Source organism: Kogia breviceps, chromosome X (assembly GCF_026419965.1).
Source record: "Kogia breviceps isolate mKogBre1 chromosome X, mKogBre1 haplotype 1, whole genome shotgun sequence".
NCBI lineage: Eukaryota > Metazoa > Chordata > Mammalia > Artiodactyla > Physeteridae > Kogia > Kogia breviceps.
Genome location: NC_081330.1, coordinates 89550949 through 89564819, shown reverse-complemented (window position 1 = coordinate 89564819; position 13871 = coordinate 89550949). Strand labels below are relative to the sequence as shown.

General features: G+C 41.8%; 1 pseudogene; it reads right to left on the bottom strand.

Annotated features, from left to right (window-relative positions):
- Positions 1–1466: 1466 nt before the first annotated feature.
- Positions 1467–13626, bottom strand: LOC136793449 (uncharacterized; annotated as a pseudogene).
- Positions 13627–13871: the final 245 nt, after the last annotated feature.

The following is a 13871-nucleotide window of genomic DNA, read 5'->3' as shown; positions in this document are numbered from 1 at the left end:
TGTATTCCTTTGTCTTAGGTCACCTACTCTCTATGGCATTCATCCTTTAGCATCTTCTTTTCACTAAGGAGGAAATAGCCCCATCTGTCCTCTGTCAACCTGAGGACAGAATGCCCAGGTGAGCCTGGCTCAGAGTATCTGGACTTTGCTAATTTGACCACATGCTGCCGAAGCTCCTGCACCCCCCTCCCTCCAAGTACTGCACAGCCTGGATCGGGCATGGACATACATTCCACCCAACAGAAGTTATCTGCTGTCTTCTACTCTTGCGGGGGGAGCGGGACATGGGGAGATGAGAAGCAGAGAAGTCAGAGGGGCCCACTCCCCGTCAAAGCATATTGTTACCAGACAACTAATTTTTCTGGTCTGCACAACAGCCCTCTGGTGCCCTGACTGTGGTGAGCCATGTGTGTTTCCCTGGACTCACATGTGACCTCACCCCGATGACCTCCCTAGACTCGGCTGTCATAAACTCTTAGGGAAGCTGGAGCCAGAGTATGACCGAGAGACTGTTCAGCCTATCCCCTCCTGGGCATCTTCACCTAACAGTAACTTCAGTAACCAGCTAGGTGTGTGTTTGCCACTCCAGTTTTCAAAACAAAACAATATGTATTATTTAGGTAAACTATAATGAAAAGCAAAGGAATGAGTAACACAAAAGTCAGGATAATGGTTTCCTCTGGGGCAGGGGAAGGAGGTATGTGAAGGGATACACAGGCAGCTTCTAAAATACTGTAAAGTTCTAGTTCTGAAACCTGGTTGGTGGGTATATGGATGTTTTATTATTCTTCCTTAAACCATACAAGTAAGTTTTAGAAACTTTTCTATAGGTTGAATGCAGTTAAAATTTTCAAAGAAACACAGTTTTCAAACCCAGTAATATTTACACCTGACAGAACACATAGAATCAAAGAGAATCACAGTGAACACATTAGAATATCTACCTATGGAGGCAGAGGGTTGGAAATGGGAGTGGAGAATGAAGAGAAAATGGAATGCATGGATAAATAAATAAAAAGACATGCATTCTAGTGATCAAAGATAATGTGGAGTACAGTTTACCTTCTGCACCTGAATATTGAATGAATTGAACATTGAATAAAGCAGCTGGGCCTTATAAATCTGTCCAGAACCAATAGGTGCCAAGTCAAATCACATGAAGAGTATTATTATAATAAAGGGTTGCTACAGAAAATTTCCCAAGGCGGAGGATTTTGAAGGCCCCTCTGAGTGGTCATCTCTCCAAAGTTTTATCTGTAGACTCCTACCCAGCGTTCCTGGAGCATTCCAATACAGCCCTTGGCACACCAGCCCATTTCACAATCAAACTCAAAAACCAGCAGAGGAAACAGGAGACTAAAGTCATGTCCCTAGAAGAGCAGAAGAAGCAAAAGAAATTTCCTCTATAGTTTTAAAAACAAGAAACAAAAAGCTGGCAGTTGGGAAAATGAGTGCTTGAGTAAACCTCAGCCATCCTCAGCCTGGAAAAGAATCATGGGGGTTACACTGAGTCTACTCACATCACTCCTAGCTACACTGTCTTGTTTTGTCCCCCAATCCTACCATCCCCGTCTCCATTGACTGGCAAATGGGCATTTCCCCCTCAATACTAAGGCCACCTGCTCTACCTAGTCTCCGCATGCTCAGTTTGCCTCGTTAGGTCTGTTGTTTGCTGGGATTGAAATTGAGATAAAGCCAATTATCCCTAATCTTAGGAAATGGCTCCCTATTACTGTGTTATATACAATATACCTTCCTGCCTAACCTCTGTGTGTCTACTAACATATCAGGTAGAAATATTACTTACAAATGAAGCAGAGTAATGTGCTGTAGGCCAGTTGGAGTATAATGCCCTCTATAACAACCTGATCTGATCCACAGTAGCCAACTTTCTGGGTTGGGCTCTTACAGATGTCCCAGTCAACTTGTGGACCGCTGACCTTAACAAGGGGGAGCAGCTGATTAGGACATTCCCATTAAAATCAAAATTACACAGCATATGCTACCACCTTCCTGTCCCAAAGAGCCTGTCATCAACGTCCTCCTCAAACATGGCGTCTTTTTAAAAAAAATTCAGTTATGTGTGTGCGCGTGTGTGTGTGTGTGTGTGTGTGTGTATATACTTTTAATATTCTTTTCCATTATGGTTTATCACAGGATATTGAATATACTTCCCTGTGCTATACAGTAGAACCTTGTTGTTATCCACTCAAACATGACATCTTAATACCAACTCAGAGTCTATACAATAGTCCTGTCCTCCTGGTAAGAAAGGCAATTTATTCCTAAGAGCCAACAGGTCTGCCACCACGTTCAGGACCCACACCACATTGATGAATATGTCACCCCTTTCATCTCAGAGTTCTAAACCCACCATCATCTTCTGCATGAATCCAGCTCAGACTCCTTTGAGATTGATCTGAGCATCTCTTTGTTTCTCTGTTTCAGGACACTCCAATTCCCCAAAACTCTGTCTTCACCCACCATCGACAACAAATAACTTGAACTGTCCCTTCCCAGGCTGTACCATCCGTAGGGAAACTAGACTGTCCTGTTGGTCCTCAATATGCCTTAGTGTCACCTGAGAGCAGTAAGTCTCAACTCATCAGACCCAATGTACTTTTTACTCTCCTAAAATGGAATTCACTACTAATGGAACCCACCTACACAGTTCTCAAAAATCAAGATAATGCACTAATTTCAACGTAAAAGGAATATATCAAATGATTTTTCTGCATCAGTTGAACTAATCTTATGACTTTTATCCTTTAGACCATTTATATAGTGACTTTTGATATTGAACCATAACATCCTTATATTCCTGGGGTAAACTCTACCTGGTTATAATCTATACTTTTGAATATACTGTTAATGTCTGTTTGCTAATATTTTATTGGGAATTTTCATTTCATAAATGAGACAGCCCTAGAATTTTCTTTTCTTGGGTTCTCCTTATCTGGTTTTGCAATCTAGGTTGCACTAAGCTCAAAAAATTAAATGGATAGGTTTCACTCTTTTGTTATTATGCATAAGATTGGAAACTTGAAAGTTTGCTACATCCCACCTATAAAATCAACTAGGGTTTTGAAGGAGAAGAGTTCCTTGACTACCATTTCAGTTTCCTTAATACTCACTGGACTATTCAAGACCTTTTTTTGTGCCTATTTTAGCATGCTATATTTTTCTAAGAATGTATCCTTTTCATCCAGATTTTCAAATTCATTGGCATATCATTCATAATTCATCTTTTTTTTTTCGGTATGCAGGCCTCTCACTGTTGTGGCCTCTCCCTTTGTGGAGCACAGGCTCCGGACGCGCAGGCTCAGCGGCCATGACTCACGGGCCCAGCTGCTCCGCGGCATGTGGGATCTTCCCAGACCGGGGCACGAACCTGCGTCCTCTGCATCGTCAGGCGGACTCTCAACCACTGCGCCACCAGGGAAGCCCCATAATTCATCTTTTAAAAGAACTTAATTCTGTATTTTGCTTTTGTAATTTTCTCCCCCTTCCCCCTTTTTTTCTTGATCACTCTTGTCAGAGGTCTGTCTCCCTTATGAGTCTTTTCAAAGACCAGTTTTGGTTTGGTCAATTTTCACTATTGTCTGTTGTTCTCTATGTCATTTATTTCTGCCTTATCATTATCATTTCTTTCTTATTTCTCTGAAGTTAGTAATATAAACAGTGTGGCATTGGCACAAAAATAGAAAAGTAGACCAATAGAACAGCATAAATACAGACCTGTGGATATAAAGGAACCTAGTGTATAACAGATCAATGGAGAAAGGACAGTTGATTAGTTGATGGTGTTGAAAAAACTGACTCTTGACTTGGAGAAAAATAAAACCAGACCCCTCCCTCACACCATGCAAAAAAAATGGACTCTAGATAGAGGACCTAAATGTGAAAGATAAAACTCTAATGTTAATAAGAGAAATTGTAGGAGGATATCTTTGTGACCTAGGGACTTGGAATGACTTATTAGATAAAACTGCAAGACTATAATGCATATGGTAAAGAGTTGATTGATTCGATTACATCAAAATTAAGGATCTGTGCTTGATGAAAGACACTATGGACAAAGGTAAGAGATAACCTACAAATTGGGGGAAGATATTTGCAATGTCTAAATCAACAAGGGATTTAATATCTAGAATATCCAAAGGCTTCCTGTGGATCAACAAAAAAGAGAACACCACCACCAGTTGGGCAAAACATAGAACAGAGAGTTTGCAGAATAAGAAATTTGAAACACCAACAGCATATATGATGAGGTATTCAAGATCATTGGAAATCTGAGAAGTTAAAATAACCTTGAGATATGACTTTACATTTATGAGACTGACAAAATTAGAAAGCAGGATAATGCCAAGTGCTGGTGAGACTGTAAGGACCTATAAACCCACCTGTGTGGCTGGTGGGAGTGTGGACTTGGGCGGCCATTCTCAAGGCTGTCTGGCAGTACCTTGCCAAATGAAATATGCATATACTGTATGACCCAACAGTTCTGCCCCTGAGTATAATAAATCTTAGGGAAATACACACATATATAAGGGGACGTATGTGAGGGTGTTCATCACAGCATTAAGCCCAAAAAGAAAAGGCAAAAAACTAAACATATGTCTCTTCAAATGAGAAGCTTCCAAGGGCAAAAATACGAGCCTTCACTCTTTAAAGTGGATTTTCCCAGCACATGTGTCCAGGAACCCTACAGTGCTGCAAATCAGTTCCACAGGTGGGAGTTATTGATAGCTGTAACTTTAAAAATAATGACAAATGTTTAAAAAATATCTCTAACATTTACAACTGTTTTTTAAACCGGTTTTAAAATATTTTGAAACTATACTTGAACAGTACAGTACTCACATGGTTTTCTTTGTGAACTTCTAGATCCCATGATTATTATGCTGCCAGGAAAGACTCCATGCGTAGCTTCCGCCATCAGAGAGCAGCTCTGTGCAGGCTGCACTATGCAACACTCCTCTGACCTTCTCTGGGAATCATTCCACTTAATATGATTTTTATTTTGCTCCTGCTAATCAAGATAATTTGTTTTGTGTGCATAAGTGTAATATTTAAATTTTTATTAGATTCAACCTGGGGTTTTAATTTTTTTACATTTTTTCTAGTAATACAGAAGTTATGGAAGTTATATCTTTTCAGAATCATCAGCATCTATTAGTAGGTGCTGCTATAAGGAACATCATTAATTTTGTTTATTTTCTCTGTTGTTATCTCCCATTCTCTCTTTCCCCTCTCTCCCTACCTTCTTTCCTTCCTTTCTTCCTTCCTCCGTCCCTTCTCTTATTCTTTATTTCTCTCTCTCTACTTTCTCTGTGACACTCTCTCTCCCCAATTTCTCTTTTTCCCCATCTCTTTGTATTACTGGATTTTGATGTTAACAACCAAATGCTGATTTTTGATGGAATTTCATTCTGGGTTATCATTTACTTTTAGAAAAAAATATGAAAACATAATAATGGGATTATTTAATTAAGTCAGAATGGGCTGTTATAGGCCCTTATCACTTCAAAAATGCTGTTATTCAAAATATGTTCATATGTGAGTATAATATTTATTTTGAATACTTAGAATTTTTAGAATTTTCATTATGAAATTAACCAAAAATTAATATTTCATTTACCACATGTGGATTTTTTAAATGTCAATGAAGTTCATTTTAAGTACTCTTAATGCATCCTAATATTAAATATCATTTTTGAGAACCTAACATATAAATAGATTTAATTTATAAAAATATTTGTTTCCGGGCTTCCCTGGTGGCGCAGTGGTTGAGAATCCGCCTGCTGATGCAGGGGACACGGGTTCGTGCCCCGGTCTGGGAAGATCCCACATGCCGCGGAGCGGTTGGGCTCGTGAGCCATGGCCGCGGAGCCTGTGCTCCGCAACGGGAGAGGCCACAACAGTGAGAGGCCCGTGTACCACCAAAAATATATATATATATATTTGTTTCCAAATCTGTGTTACGGTTCTCCAGAGAAACAAAACCAATAGAAGGGGGGGGGCGGTGTGAGGAGAGAGAGACAGAGAGAGAGAGATTTATTATAAGGAATTGGGTCACACAGTTATGGAGGTTGACAAGCCCCAAGATCTGTAGGGTGAGTGGGCAAGCAGGAGCCCTAGGAGAATTGATGGTGTAGTTCCCATCCAAAGGCCCAGGAAGAGCCAATGTTTCATTTTGAATCCAAAGGCAAGAAAAATCATGATGTCCCAGTTCAAAGGCAGCCAGGCAGAAAGAATTCTCCCTTAATTTGGGGAAAGTCTGGCTTTTTGTTCTATTCAGACCTTCAACAGATTGGATGAGGCCCACACACATTGGGAGGGCAATCTGCTTTACTCAGTCTACCAATTCAAATGTTCATCTCATCCCAGAGCACCCTCACAGGAACACCCAGGATAATGTTTGGCCAAATAGCTGGCAGTGTGTGGCCCAGTCAAGTTGATACATAGAATTAACCATCACAAGTTCACCCCCTGTCAACTTGACACTCATAGGCATCTCCTTAAATCACACTTAATCTCCAAGTGAAGATAATAAAAAGGTTATCCTTCCACCTAACATGATACAACTATCTTGCATACAACCAAAAATGCACTAACCCCTTCCCCAGAAGAGGAGGTAAAGTCCTTGTGTGATGTTTACTCTTCTCTTTGACATACCGTAACTTAAATACTATGATGTAAAGTTAACAATACTTAAATATTATGATATAAAGTGAATACATCTTATTTTACATGATAAGGGGATAAGAAAGGGAAGAAGAAAACAAAGATATATATATATATATATATATATATATATATATATATATATATATATATATCAAAATAAAGAGACACTAGGCATGAAAGTTATGGTCCTCATTTCTGTAACTGACCATATTGTCATGGCTGGTATTTATAACCACCTTCTTCCACTACCCATTACGTATTTCCTTTGCCTTTAGCAAGCACCTCAGCTGGTTGTGGTTCTTTACCCAACGGAGTGACGCAGTCATTCATTCCTGAAGGATCTGGACCATTACTCATCCTGCCTGGATTGGGTTGTTGTAGTTTTTCATTTACTTTAATCACAGGATATATAATACTAAGCGATACCTAGGGCATTTCCTGTGTTGCAGACATGCTCTTTCTTACCTCTGTGATGGAGTAGCAGCCCAGTTTTCCCTTGGTAGTCAAGGTGAGTCTCCCGAACCAGCAGAGTAACTCCCTTCTTTGCCTATTGATTCAGAGGCATGAGGAGCCCAAAGTGGTGGGGCAGCTGGTCTTAACTCCCAGTTCAATGGAATCATCGTTGTGTGTCCTTGTGGAAGCATTCCTCCCTTTGGAACTAAGCCCTCTAGGCCAACAGAGCATAAGGTCATGGGAACAGGAAGCAAACATTTTGCTAGTGAGTCACCAGGGATAATTTGAGTGGTGCCACTCCTGTTTCTACCCCTGATTCCTGGACCCATGAATCCTGACTATGGGAGAAACAACACCACATATTGCTCCAGCCCTGCAAGGCATTGCCACCTAACTGACCCTGTAACTGACTCTTCTAAAGGCCATTCAACTATTCATCAAGCCAGCAGCTTTGGGATGGTAAGGAACATGCTAACACCAGTGAATTCCATAAGCATGTGCCCATTGCTGCACTTTTGGTGAGTTCCTTTATCAGAATCAGTGCTGTGTGGAACACCATCATGGTACATAAAGAAAGCATTCTGTAAGTCCATGGGTAGTGGTTTTAGGAGAAGCATTAGGTGTAAGGAAGGCAAACCCTTATCCAGAGTAAGTGTCTATTCCAGTAAGGACAAAATACTTCCCCTTCCGTGATGGGAGTGGTCCAATGTAACCAACCCGCCACCAGGCTGATCACCCCGGGGAATGGTGCTGTAGAGGGGGCTCAGTGTTGGTCTCTGCTGCTGGCAGATGGGTTATTCGGTGGTGGCCGTAGCCAGGTCAGCTTTAATGAATGGAAGTTCATGTTGCGGAGCCCCTGCACAACCCCCATTGCTGCCACCTTGGCCACTTTGTTCATGAGCCCATTGGGCGATGAGACAGGTGGCTGGGGAAAGAGGATGACTGGTGTCCACAGAATGGGTCATCCTATCCACTTGATTATTAAAATCCTCCTCTGTTAAGGTCATGCTTTAGTGAGCATTCACGTGGGATACAAATATCTTCATGGTTTTTGCCCATTCAGAGAGGTCTATCCACATGCCTCTTCCCAAAATGTCCTTGTCACCAATTTTCCAGTCATGTTCCTTCTAAGAGCCTGACCATGCAGCCAAACCATTGGCCACAGCCGATGAATCGATATGTAATCACATGTCTGGCCAAGCAAAGTGAACAACCAGGAGCACTGCCCAAAGTTCTGCCCACTGGGAGGAATCTCCTTCACCACTGTCCTTCAGGGACATCCCAGAGAGGGGCTGTAGTGCTGTAACTGCCCTCTTTAGGTGGTGTCTGCATGTTGTGCAGAACCATCTATAAACCAGGCCCGAGACTTTTCTTCCTCTGTCAACTGATCGTAGGGAACTTCCCATGAGGCCATAGGTGCAGTCTGGGGGAGAGAAGGCAGTGTAGGAGGAGTGGGGGCCGTGGACATTTGGGCCACTTCTTCATGTAACTTATTTGTGCCTTCAGGACCTGCCCGGGCCTGATCATGTATTGTATATACTAATTCCATTTGATGATGGAGTGTTGCTGTGCACTCCCAACTTAATGACTGGTGGGTCACATATGCCTAGTTCATGATGGGAAGCTCAGGTCACATGGTAACTTGGTGGCCCATGGTCAAGTGTTCATTCTCTACTAAGGCCCAGTACCAGGCCAAGAGCTGTTTCTCAAAAAGAGAGTAGTTATCTGTGGGTGATGGTAGGATCTTGCTCCAAAATCCTAGAGGCCTGGGCTGCGATTCACTTATAGGAGCCTGCCAAAGGCTCCAAACAGCATCCCTATCTGTCACTGACACTTCAAGCACAATTGGACCTGCTGGATGACATGGCCCAAGTGACAGAGCAGCTTGCACAGAAGCCTAGCTCTGTTGCAGAGCCTTCTCTTGTTCTGGGCCCCACTCAAAGCTAGAAGATTTTTGGGTCACTTGGTAAATGGGCCAGAGTAACACACCCAAGTGAATATGTTGTATCCCAAATCCAAAGCGGCCCACTAGGCATTGTGCCTCATTTTTAGTTGTAGGACGGCTGGCTACAACAATTTACTCTTCACCTTAGAAGGGATATCTCAACATGCCCCACACCACTGGACCTCTAGAAATTTCACTGACGTAGAAGCTGCTAAATTTTGACAGATTTATATCCTACCTTCTGACATGTAAATGCCTTACCAATAAGTCTAGAGTAGTTGCTACTTCTTGCTCACTAGATCCAGTCAGCATAATGTCATCAGTGTGATGGACCAGTGTGATATCACGTGGAAAGGAAAGGTGGTAAAGCTACATGCGAACTAAATTATGACATAGGGCTGGAGAGTTGTTATACAACTGTAGGACAATGAAGGTGTATTTCTGAGTTTGCTGGCTGAAAGCAAACTGCCTCTGGTGGGCCTCATGCACAGGGATGGAGAAGAAGCATTTGCTAGGTGAATAACTGCATACCAGGTACCAAGGGATGTGTTAATTTGCTCAGTGAAACCACATCTGGTACAGCAGCTGCAGTCGGAGTCACCAACTGGTTAAACTTGCAATAATCCACTGTCATTCTCCAAGATCCATCTGTCTTCCACACAGGCCAAATAGGAGAGTTGAATGGGGATATGATGGGAATCACCACCCCTGCATCTTTCAAGTCCTTGAAGGTGACACTAATCTCTGCAATCCCTCAGGAATGCAGTACTGCATTTAGTTTACTATTTTCCCAGATAGAGGCAGTTCTAGTGGCTTCCATTTGCAATTTCCCACCATAATAGCCCTCACTCCACAGATCAGGGAAACAATGTAGGGATTCTGCCAGCTGCTGAGTAGATCTACTCCAAGTATGCATTCTGTGACTGAGGAAATAACCATAAGATGGGTTTGGGAACCCACGAGGCCCACTGTGAGACAGAGCTGAGCTAAAACTCCATTGATCCCCTGACCTCCAAAAGCTCCTACCCTGATTGGTGGACCAGAGTGGTCTCGTGGAAACAGTGTCAGTTCAGAGCCAGTGTCCAGTAGTCCCCCAAAGATCTGATTATTTCCTTTTACTCAATGTACGGTTACCCTGGTAAAAGGCTGTAAGTCCCTTTGGGGAAGGCTGAGAGAAAGATTAACAGTATGAACTTTTGGCAGTGTTCCTCAAGGAGACCTGGGCTCACCATCCCAACTTTCAGGATCCTATTCGTTCCCCATCCATGCTCTCTCACTTTAACAGGGGACACCCTGTAAGGCCAGGAATCCACCTTGTGTTGAAGTTCAGCCAGTTGCAGGATGAGATTCTGGGTTTGATTTTCAGTAATCTCAGCCCTGCAACTACAGGAGATAAGGGTCTCCAGGGCACACCTAGAAGCTTTCAAGTCCCTTATGTGGCTCTTGTGCTGGGAATTCAAATCCTTGAGCTGGTCTTTACTTTCCCCACTTTGTAGAGCAACATTAGGAGCAACCAGCCAAGCTCGTTATAGTCATTAATTTAAGAAACATGTTCAAAAATAAATACACGGTCACCCAGATCCTTGCTTCTTATGAGTGGTTGATTAGGAGTATCCACCGGTAATATTTTGTGTATCTCTATGAGCAGTTCATGCCATGGAATATCCGTGCTCTCTTTACTACTGGGATAGTCATTAGTGTCTCTAAAATCTAATCAGATTAGAAAGCCAATTCCAGAAACCCCAGAACCAATTCAGAAACTCATCCTTAAAATTCTGTTCCTCTAGAACCACTTTCAGTATGAAAATCAGTATTAGGGCTCTCCAGAGAAACAGAAGCAATAGAATGTAGATAGATAGATAGATAGATAAAGAGAAATCTCTTTATAAGGAATTGGCTCATACAGTTATGGAGGCTAACGAGCCCCAAGATCTGCAGGGTGAGTTGGCAAGTGGGAGACCAAGAGAATCGACGGTGTAGTTACGGCCCAAAGGCCAACCCACCCATGAAGAGCCATTGTTTCATTTGAGTCTGAAGGCAGGAAAAAGCTGCTGTCCCAGTTCAAAGGCAGTCAGGCAGGAGGAATTGTTTTTTACCTGTTCGGAGGGTCAGCCTTTTTGTTCTATTCAGGCCTTCTACGGATTGGATGAGGCCCACTCACATCAGAGAGAGCAATCTGCTTTAGTCAGTGTACTGATTTAAATGTTAATCTCATCGAAAAACACCCTCACAGACACACCCAGAATAATGTTTGACCAAATATCTGGGCACCCTATGGCCCAGGAAGGTTGATACATAAAATTAACCATCACAAGGGAATTCCCTGGTGGTCCAGTGGTTAGGACTCGGCACTTTCACTGCTGAGGGCCTGGGTTCAATCCCCGGTCGAGGAACTAAGATCCTGCAAACCGTGCAGTGTGGCCAAAACAAATAAATAAACAAATAATTTTTAAAATCAACCATCACAGTATCATAATGGACAACTTTTGGGGTAAAGCTGCAACATCATCGTATTTCCAGGACCCACTCCATGTCCATAAATGGTGTTTATGTCATGAGGACCATCTCAAATTTGGATTTGGGTGCCCCACAAACCTCATTCCTCAGCCTAAATGTCTGTTTTGCATGCAAAATGATTGAGAGAAGCAACAATGCCAAACAGATGATTCTAGGTTAAAATATTCCAGCAAATATTTCATGAATTATTTTTTATTTTGGAGCAATCACAAAGAGAAATTGCAAGAACAGTACAGAGAATTTTTTTCCTGAACCATCTGAGAGCAAGTTGCAGACCTAGTGCCCCATCACTTCTGAATATTTTAGTGTGCTTTTCTGCAAACAAGGACATTTTCCTACATAAGCACAATTCACCCATCAATGTCATGAAGTTAATGTTGATCCATCACTACCACCTAATCCTCAGATCCCATTCAAATTTCACCAGTTATCCTAATAATATCCTGTAATTTATAGCAAAAGGGATCAATCCAGGATCATGCATTTCATTTTTATGAATATTTTGAAAAAAGTCTGTGTAGTAAGTGAGGCCACAATGATAGGAAGATGTAAAGGCTTTGCATCTAGAGTTTGTTCTGAAAAACCCGAGATTCAAGTAATACATTGTTTTATTTATTGTTTTATACAGAGGAGTCTTCATCTGTAAGAGTCGGCCTTTTGATCTGGTTTCCGTGGGAAATTGTACTATCAGTATGATGAATCTAATTAAATACAAGGTACTAACCTCCCACCTGTTTTCAGCTTTGTATAAGACAAGGGCTCAGAACATCCCTCTCTACTGTTTCATAAGTGTGTGAGCTGATCCAAGGGAAGAATTTTCAAAAGTTTGTGAGCAAAAATAAAAATTGAAAGTTTTTTTCCATGAACGATTCTTCCCTGACAGATTTGTAGAGAGATTAGCTGATTTTTTGGGTCCCTGAATATAGCTTATAGAAATTTGGAAGGACCATGTGAAAAGAGATTAATGTGAACTGACAGAGTTTTGGGGGTTCAAAGCAAAAATTCAACTTTGGAAAAGTGAGGTTAAAAATTATACCCTGGTAGTGTTGCTGTTATACTTTGAATCATAAAGACAAAAATGTTAATGGAGTAGAGTAACATTTGTGAATAACTTCAGGGAAAGAATCATCATTTAAAAACTATTAAAATGTTCAACTGGATTTAAATGATTTCAAGAATGAAATAGAAATTCTGGCTAATAGCAGGAAAAACCCATAAATTCTCCTTTTCCATTTACCACCACCTACTTGAGAAAAAAAAAAGCATTTCTCATTAATAACCACAATCAAGATTTTGAAGAAATCATGAGTAAAAAGTCCTGATCGGGAATTGTGTGTAGCCATTTCTGGCATAAAACCTTATGTAAAGTGCATATTCAAAAAATATGCTCGAGTATGTCATTAAAAATGTGAAAAGTTTATTTCGATATTATACAATGAAAGACTATCTCCTCTAATACTGTATATTTTATTTTTATCATAACTATATACAATAAATACAGGGACCTCTCTGGCAGTCCAGTGGTAAAGACTTCTAGCTTCCACTGCAGGAGGCACTGGTTCCATCCCTGGTTCGGGAACTAAGATCCCACATGCCACGCATTGTGGCCGAAAAAACAAAGTAGTACATGTTTTCACCAAACCCCCTTCCCATCCCTTTCTCCGCACCCCCATACCTCCTCCAAAATGGAGCCAGAGACACAGCCAGGCTGATGTTTCTTCTGAGCTGTAGGTAGTCTTGCTCCAGCTCTGGGAGCCCAAGGACCAGGACTGAGAACATCTAATAATAAGTGGCAGCTAACATTTATTGAGGACTTAATTTATGCCAGACACTAAGTACATAATCTTATTTAATTCTCACAGTAACCCTCTGTGGTTGGTATTATTATTCTACTATTCTCCTTCATTATAAAGATGTGGAAGTAAGACTATGAGAGATTAAGTCATTTGCCAAAACTCACACGGCCAGTAATTGATGGAGTCAGGATTTGCACCGAGGTAGTTCAGCAGCCCTGGGTACATGGCTCCTCCCCTCTGAGTACCCCTCAATGTACCTGCTCCTTCTGGGCCCCTTTCTTCTCCCCTTGGGCCTCAGCTTTTCATCTGCAGTGGTTGGCTGTGTAGAGTGGTCGATGTCAGGGCTGTCCCAGGTCAAGCTACAGGCTGAACAGGTGACCACACAGCAGGACAGGCCCAGCTGGGGCTGCTGAGGTCTACAATTAGGGGAAGCGGGGAGTAATGAATGTACCAGCCCCTGGTCTAGCCTG